Raw genomic sequence first — 8505 nt, forward strand, 5'->3', positions numbered from 1 at the left:
TGAAAAAGGATGTTCATGGTCATCACTTAATGCTTGATGCCCCAGCCTGGCATGTAATACGTGTTCAATGTATGTTTGGTGATTGAATGAACAATAAATATATAGTCAAAACTATATTGTTTTATTCCATGAATGCTATAGCTTGACAGACATAGGCTCAATTATCAACTCTGGCCATGTTTCTTTGCATAGTTTATGGCTTATATGCAGATTTAAAAATGCATCTGAATAGAATAATATACATATGCACATAAATACATGTAATTATATTCTGTTTGTTTTACTTCCTTGCCTTTCACATCTGATCTCCAGCCAGCAGGAGTTCATTAGTGTGTGTTGTGAAATGCGGTAATGTTCCACTTGTTTTCCACGTAGTACTTAGAAATGACACCATAGTATATCATTCTGTTTTTCCATTATTTCCTTTGCTTACCACACGTTGGTAGGGCAACTATCATATTTTAGGATTTAACAGGCATTATCAAAGTCAGTTATAGGTGTATACTTGTATGTTCTGAGTCATCATGTATATGAGGATGCTACTTATGTAGGGAGAAACCTGTTGTCAGGCAACCAAGCCACTCAAAGTGTACCTGCATTTCCAAAGAAAAATACACTAAAATTCACAAAACATATTTATTAGAACCAGTCTGCAAAAACTGTCTTCCCAAAGTGTACTGCAAAACTTGGAAAAACTGATAACCTTTGGTTCTTTAAACAGAATTCTTTTATTTTTATCTTTCAATGGACATTTATTTTGTTCCCTTATCTTGGTTATTTTGAATCACACTGCAATAAACACGAGAGTATAGGTATTGTTTTGAAATCTTATTACAATTCTTTTGAATAAACACTCAGAAGTGGGATTGCCAGAATATACGGTAGTTCTATTTGTCATTTTTTGAGGAACCTGTATATTGTTTCCCAAGATGACTGCACAAATGCACATTCCCATCAATAATATAACAGAGTTTCCTTTGCTTTATATCCTCACAAATATTTCTTAAATATTGACTTTTTCAAGCCTTCTAGCAAGCCCAAGATGACATTTCACTATGGCTTTTTTTTTCTTTTTTCTTTTTGTATTTCCTCCCATATTTTGTGTTATCTTTAAGTTTTTATTTAAATTTCAGTTAGAGTGCACTTTCAAGAAATGATAGAGGGAAGAGCCAAGATGGCGGAATAGCATGGAAGTTTTTTGTGTGTCTCACATCCATGCAGTATAGCCAGACCAAAACTAAGTCATCCTACACACCTAGAAAACTGACTGGAGGATTAACACAACAATCTGCACAGCCTGAACTACAGAATTCAGCAGGTATGCAGCACGAAGAAGTGAACTTGGGGAGTGAGAAGGTACAGGAAGGGAGGTGCTTTAGTGAATGGAGAGAGGACAGAGACGGGGTTGGGGGGGGGGAGAGAATACAGAAAATCACCTCTCCCCAAAAGCAGCTGGAGAGAAAGTGGAAAATTGGAAACAGCTGCAGTGACTAAAATAAAAAGGGAGAAAGGAGAAAGGAGAGGGTTTAAATTCCATTAAGACTGTAAACAAGGGGAGAGCAGTCTGCAACTCCACAGCTCAATACCTGGCGGTGCTCTGGTAGGAAGGGCAAATCCCCAGGAGCAGAATGGGGTCCGGGAGGTTCTCAGGCCACAGGGGGAAAAGCGGTTCCACTGCTGGAAGGACATTCCGTTGAGACTGTTGAAGCCACCTGGCCCCAGCGGACCCCAGAAAATGGCCACATTCGCTAGTGCTGGAACAAGGTCATTAAGGGTGAAGGCTGGTGCCAGATGTGTGTTGTGATTTTCCATAATCCCTCAAACGCTGCTGCTACATTATCTCATGAACTTTTTCTGGGGCAGGCTGGCATCTGGCCGCAGTTTTGGGGCACCGGCAGCAGCAGGGTCCAGCAAGTGTTCCTGGGTGCAGCCAAAATTTGGCCATGGCTCATTCGGCCGTTGTTCGGTGAGACCCTCTAGCACAGGGGCAGAACGGGTCAAAGCCGCAGTCCTTTGGAAATAAGGGGCCAGAGAAAACAGCCACATCTGAGACAAAACTTGGGAGAAGGTACTGCCTGGGGCCTGGTCATGGAGAGTGAAAAAGCGGGGAGTGGATGAAAGCTGAAAACAGAGGACGGGTACGTGATTGCTGATCCGGGAAAACAGAATGGGTAGCTGGGTGGTGCCATTTTCACCACTCCCACGCATGTGCACACGCATCTACAAGCGTGGCAACAATCTGCCCCAGTAGGCTAGCAGCGACATCTAGTGGAGAGCAGAGCTGTTACACTGAGCTCCGTCCACCTGGGCCAACTTCACTTTCAAGAACACAAGTCTCACCGCCGGCTTAGTTTATGGACTATAAAGTGCTACATAGACTGACTTCTAGGGGAAAATGAAATAATTTCAGTCCTACTTCAATCTGTTAGCAGGTCCATCTATTCAATTTTCTTTCTTCTCTTTTTTTCTCTTTTACACTTCTTTTCTTTTTCTTGAATACAGAAAGAGAAAAACCTCATTTTTATTTTCAATTTTTATTAAAAATATTTTTCTTTAATTTTTATTACCATATTTTTACTTTTGTGTAAATTTTTCAAATTCTACTTTACTTCCATCATTTTATTTTAATCTACTTCAGTGTATTCACCTTTTCAAATTTTCACACAATTTCCTTTTTTTTCTTTTTTTCTCTTCTTTTTTCTTTTTTGTTTCTTTTCCTTTTCTTGAATGCAGAAAGAGAAAAACTTCATTTTTAATTTCAATTTCTATTAAAAATATTTTTCTTTAATTTTTTTGATATTTTTTGTTTTATGTAAATTTTTTCAAATTCTATTTACTTCCATCACTTTATTTTAGTCTACTACAGTGTAATCACTTTTTCAAATTTTCAAACGATTTCCTTTTTTTTCTTTTTTTAAATCTATTTTCTCTCTTTTGTTTCTTTTCTTGAATATAGAAAAAGAAAATATTCATATTTATTTTTAATTTTTTTAATTTTCTTTAATTTTTCTACCTTATTATTTACTTTTTCATATATTTTTTCAAATTCTATTTTACTCCCATCATCTCATTTTCATCTACTTCAGTGTATTCGTTCTTCAAATCCTCAAACCATTTCCTTTTTTTAATTTTTTAATTTTTCTCTTCCCCCCCCTTTTTTTTCTTTATTTTTTCTTTTTCTCTAATCTGTCAAATCACTTTCAACACTGAGACAAAACACACATAGAATTTAGCGTCATTTATTTGATTTTTGTGTGTATGTGTGTGTTTTTAATTTTTTAATTTTAATATTTCTTTAATTTTAATATTTTGTCATTTTAATTTTTCTACATCATGAATTCCTTTTCTCCCTTCAAAATGACAAAACGAAGACATTCACTCCCCAAAAAAGAGCATGAAGAAATGACAGCCAGGGATTTAACCAACACAGATACAAGCAAGATGTCTGAAACAAAATTTAGAATCACGATAATAAGAATACTAGCTGGAGTCAAAACTGGATTAGACTCCCTTTCTGCAGAGATAAAAGAAGTAAAAAAATAGCCAGAATGAAATTCAAATGCTATAACTGAGCTGCAATCATGGACGGATGCAGTGGTGGCAAGGATGGATGAGACAGAACAGAGAATCAGCGATATAGAGGACAAACTTATAGAGAATAATGAAGCAGAAAAAAAGAAAGATTAAGGCAAAAGAGCACAATTTAAGAATTAGAGAAATCAGTGACTCATTAAAAAGGAACAACATCAGAATCATAAGAGTCCCAGAAGAGGAAGAGAGGAAATAGGGGTAGAAGGGTTATGTGAGCAAATCATAACAGAAAAGTTTCCTAACCTGGGGAAAGACACAGACATCAAAACCCAGGAAGCACAAAGGTCCCCCATTAGATTCAACAAAAACCGGCCATAAACAAGGCATATTATAGTCAAATTCACAAAATACTCAGGCAAGGAGAGAATCATGAAAGCAGCAAGGGAAAAAAGTCCTTAACCTACTAGGGAAGACAGATCAGGTTTGCAGCAGACCTATCCACAGAAACTTGGCAGGCCAGAAAGCAGTGGCAGGATATATTCAATGAGCTGAATCAGAAAAATACGCAGCCAAGAATTCTTTATCCAGAAAGGCTGTCATTCAAAATAGAAGGAGAGATCAAAATTTTCCCAGACAAATGAAAATTAAAGGAGTTTGTAACCACTAAACCAGCCCTGCAAGAAATTTCAAGGGGGACTCTCTGAGGGGAGAAAAGATGAATATATATATATATATATATATATATATATATATAAAGTAACAAAGATTAGAAAAGACCAGAGAACACCACCAGAAACTCCAACTCTACAAGTATCATAATGGCAATAAATTCATATGTTTCAGTACTCACTGTAAATGTCAATGGACTCAATGCTCCAGTCAAAAGACATAGGGTAACAGAATGGATAAGAAAACAATATCCTTCGATATGCTGTTTACAAGAGAACCACTTTAGACCTAAAGACACCTTCAGATTGAAAATAAGGGGATGGAGAACCATCTATCATGCTAATGGTCAACAAAAGAAAGCCAAAGTAGCCACACTTATATCAGACAATCTAGACTTTAAAATAAGGACTGTATCAAGGGATGCAGAAGGGCATTATATCATAATCAAGGGGTCTATCCACCAAGAAGACCTAACAATTGTAAACATTTATGTGCCAAATGTGAGAGCACCCAAATATATAAATCAATTAATCACAAACATTAAGAAACTCATTGATAGTAATACCTTAATAGTAGGAGACTTCAACATCCCACTCACAGCAATGGACAGATCATCTAATCAAAAAATCCACAAGGAAACAATGGCTTTGAATGACACACTGGACCAGATGGACTTAACAGATATATTCAGAACATTTCATCCTAAAGCAGCAGAATATACATTCTTCTCCAGTGCACATGGAACGTTCTCCAGAATAGACCATATACTGGGACACAAACCAGCCCTAAGTAAGTACAAAAAGATCAAGATCATACCATGCATATTTTCAGACCACAACGCTATAAAACTCAAATCAACCACAAGAAAAAAATTGGAAAGGTAACAAATACTTGGAGACTGAAGAATGTCATACCAAAGAATGAATGGGCTAATCAAGAAATTAAAGAGGAAATTAAAAAGTATATGGAGGTCAATGAAAATGATAACACCACAACCCAAAACCTCTGGGACACAGCAAAGGTGGTCATAAGAGGAAAGTATAAAGCAATCCAGGAAGAAAGATCTCAGATACACAACCTAACCTTACGCCTTAAGGAGCTGGGAAAAAGAACAGCAAATAAAACCCAAAACCAGCAGAAGACTGGAAATAACAAAGATGAGAGCAAAAATTAATGCTATCAAAACCAAAAAAGCAGTAGAACTGATCAATGAAACCAGAAGCTGGTTCTTCAAAAGAATTAACAAAATTGATAAACCACTAGCCAGTTTGATGAAAAAGAAAAAGGAAAGGACTCAAATAAATAAAACCAAGAATGAAAGAGGAGAGATCACAACCAGCACAGTAGAAATAAAAACAATAACAGAATATTATGAGAAATTATATGCCAATAAAATGGGCAATCTGGAAAAAGTGGACAAATTCCTAGAAACATATACATTACCAAAACTGAAACAGGAAGAAATAGAAAATTTGAACAGACCCATAACCAGTAAGGAAATCGAATTAGTAATCAAAAATCTGCCAAAAAACAAGAGTCCAGGGCCAGATGGCTTTCTAGGGGAATTCTACCAAACATTTAAGGAAGAGTTAACACCTATTCTCTTCAAACTGTTCCAAAAAATAGAAATGGAAGGAAAACTTCCAAACTCTTTCTATGAAGCCAGCATTACCTTGATTCCAAAACCAGACAGAGACCCCACAATAAAAGAGAACTATAGACCAATTTCCCTGATGAACATGGATGCAAAAATCCTCAACAAGATATTAGCCAATCGGCTCCAACAATACATTAAAAAAATTATTCACCACGACCAAGTGGGATTTATACCTGGGATGCAGGGCTGGTTCAATATCTGCAAAACAATTAGCGTGATTCATCACATCAATAAAAGAAAGGACACGAATCATATGATCCTCTCAATAGATGCAGAGAAAGCATTTGACAAAATACAGCATCCTTTCTTGATAATAACCCTCAAGAAAGTAGGGATATAAGGAACATACCTCGAGATCATAAAAGCCAGCTATGAACGACCCAACACTAATATCATCCTCACTGGGGAAAAACTGAGTGCTTTTCCTAACGTCAGGAATGAGACAGCGATGCCCACTCTCATCACTGTCATTCAACATTGTATTTGAAGTCTTAGCCTCTGCAGTCAGACAACACAAAGAAATAAAAGGCATCCAAATCAGTCAGGAGGAGGTCACACTTTCACTCTTCACAGATGGCGTGATATTCTATATGGAAAACCCCAAAGATTCCACCAAAAAACTGCTAGAACTGATTCATGAATTCAGCAGAGTCTCAGGATATAAAATCAATGCACAGAAATTGGTTGCATTCCTATACACCAACAATGTAGAAACAGAGAAATCAAGGAATCAATCCCATTTACAATTGCACCAAAAACCATAAAATACCTAGGAATAAATCTAACCAAAGAGGTGACAAATCTATACACTGAAAACTATAGAAAGCTTAGGAAAGAAGTTGAAGAAGATACAAAAAAACGGAAAAAGATTCCATGCTACTGGATAGGAAGAATAAATATTGTTAAAATGTCGATACTACCCAAAGCAATCTTCATATTCAATGCAATCCCTATCAAAATAACACCAGCATTATTCACAGAGCTAGAACAAATAATCCTAAAATGTCAATGGAACCAGAAAAGACCCTGAATAGCCAAAGCGATTTTGAAAAAGTAAACCAAAGCAGGAGGCATCATAATCCCAGACTTCAAGCTATACCACAAAGCTATAATCATCAAGACAGTATGGTACTGGCACAAGAACAGACACTCACATCAATGGAACAGAATGGAGAACCCAGAAATGGACCCACAAATGTATGGGCAACTAATCTTTGACAAAGCTGGAAAGAATGGAATAAAGACAGTCTCTTCAGCAAGTGGTGCTGGGAATACTGGACAGCGACATGCAGAAGAATGAACCTGGACCACTTTCTTACACCATCCACAAAAATAAACTCAAAATGGATGAAAGACCTCAATGTAAGACAGGAAGCCATTAAAATCCTCGAGGAGAAAGCAGGCAAAAACCTCTTTGATCTTGCCTGCAGCAACTTCTTACTCAACACGTCTCTGGAGGCAAGGGAAACAAAAGCAAAAATGAACTATTGGGACCTCATCAAAATAAAAAGCTTCTGCACAGCAAAGGAAACAATCAGCAAAACTAAAGGGCAACCGACAGAATGGGAGAAGATATTTGCAAACGACATATCAGATAAAGGGTTAGTATCCAAAATCTATAAAGAACTTATCAAACTCAACACCCAAAAAACAAAGAATATAGTGAAGAAATGGGCAAAAAACATGAATAGACACTTCTCCGAGGAAGACATCCAGATGGCCAACTGACACATGAAAAAATGATCCACATCACTCATCATCAGGGAAATACAAATCAAAACCACAATGAGATCCCACCTTATACCTGTCAGAATGGCTAACATTAACAACTCAGGCAACAACAGATGTTGGTGAGGATTCGGAGAAAGAGGATCTCTTTTTCATTGTTGGTGGGAATGCAAGCTGGTGCAGCTACTCTGGAAAACAGTATGGAGGTTCCTCAAAAAACTAAAAATAGAACTACCCTACAACCCAGCAATTGCACTACTAGGAATTTATCCAAAGGATACAGGTGTGCTGTTTTGAAGGGACACATGCACCCCCATGTTTATAGCAGCACTATCAACAATAGCCAAAGTATGGAAAGCCCAAATGTCCATCGATAAATGAGTGTATAAAGAAGATGTGGTATATATATCTATAATGGAGTATTACTCAGCAATCAAAAAGAATGAAATCTTGCCATTTGCAACTACGTGGATGGAACTGGAGGGTATTATGCTAAGTGAAGTTAGTTAGTCAGAGAAAGACAAAAATCATAGGACTTCACTCATATGAGGACTTTAAGAGACAAAACAGATGAACACAAGGGAAGGGAAGCCAAAAGAATATAAAAACAGGGAGGGCGACAAATCATAAGAGACTCATAAATATGGAGAACAAACAGAGGGTTACTGGAGGGGTTGTGGGAGGGGGGATGGCTAAATGGGTAAGAGGCACTAAGGAATCTACTCCTGAAATCAGTGTTGCACTATATGCTAATTTGGATGTAAATTAAAAATAAAATTGAAAATAAAATTAAAAAAACAAAAAGAATCAACAAAAAAAGAAATATAAATAAATAAATAAATAAATAAATAAATAAATAAATTGCAGTTAGCATGCAGTGTAATATTAGTTTTAAATGTGCAATATAGCGATTCTACACT

The sequence above is a fragment of the Panthera uncia genome, chromosome D1 (assembly GCF_023721935.1).
Source record: "Panthera uncia isolate 11264 chromosome D1, Puncia_PCG_1.0, whole genome shotgun sequence".
Classification (NCBI taxonomy): Eukaryota; Metazoa; Chordata; class Mammalia; order Carnivora; family Felidae; genus Panthera; species Panthera uncia.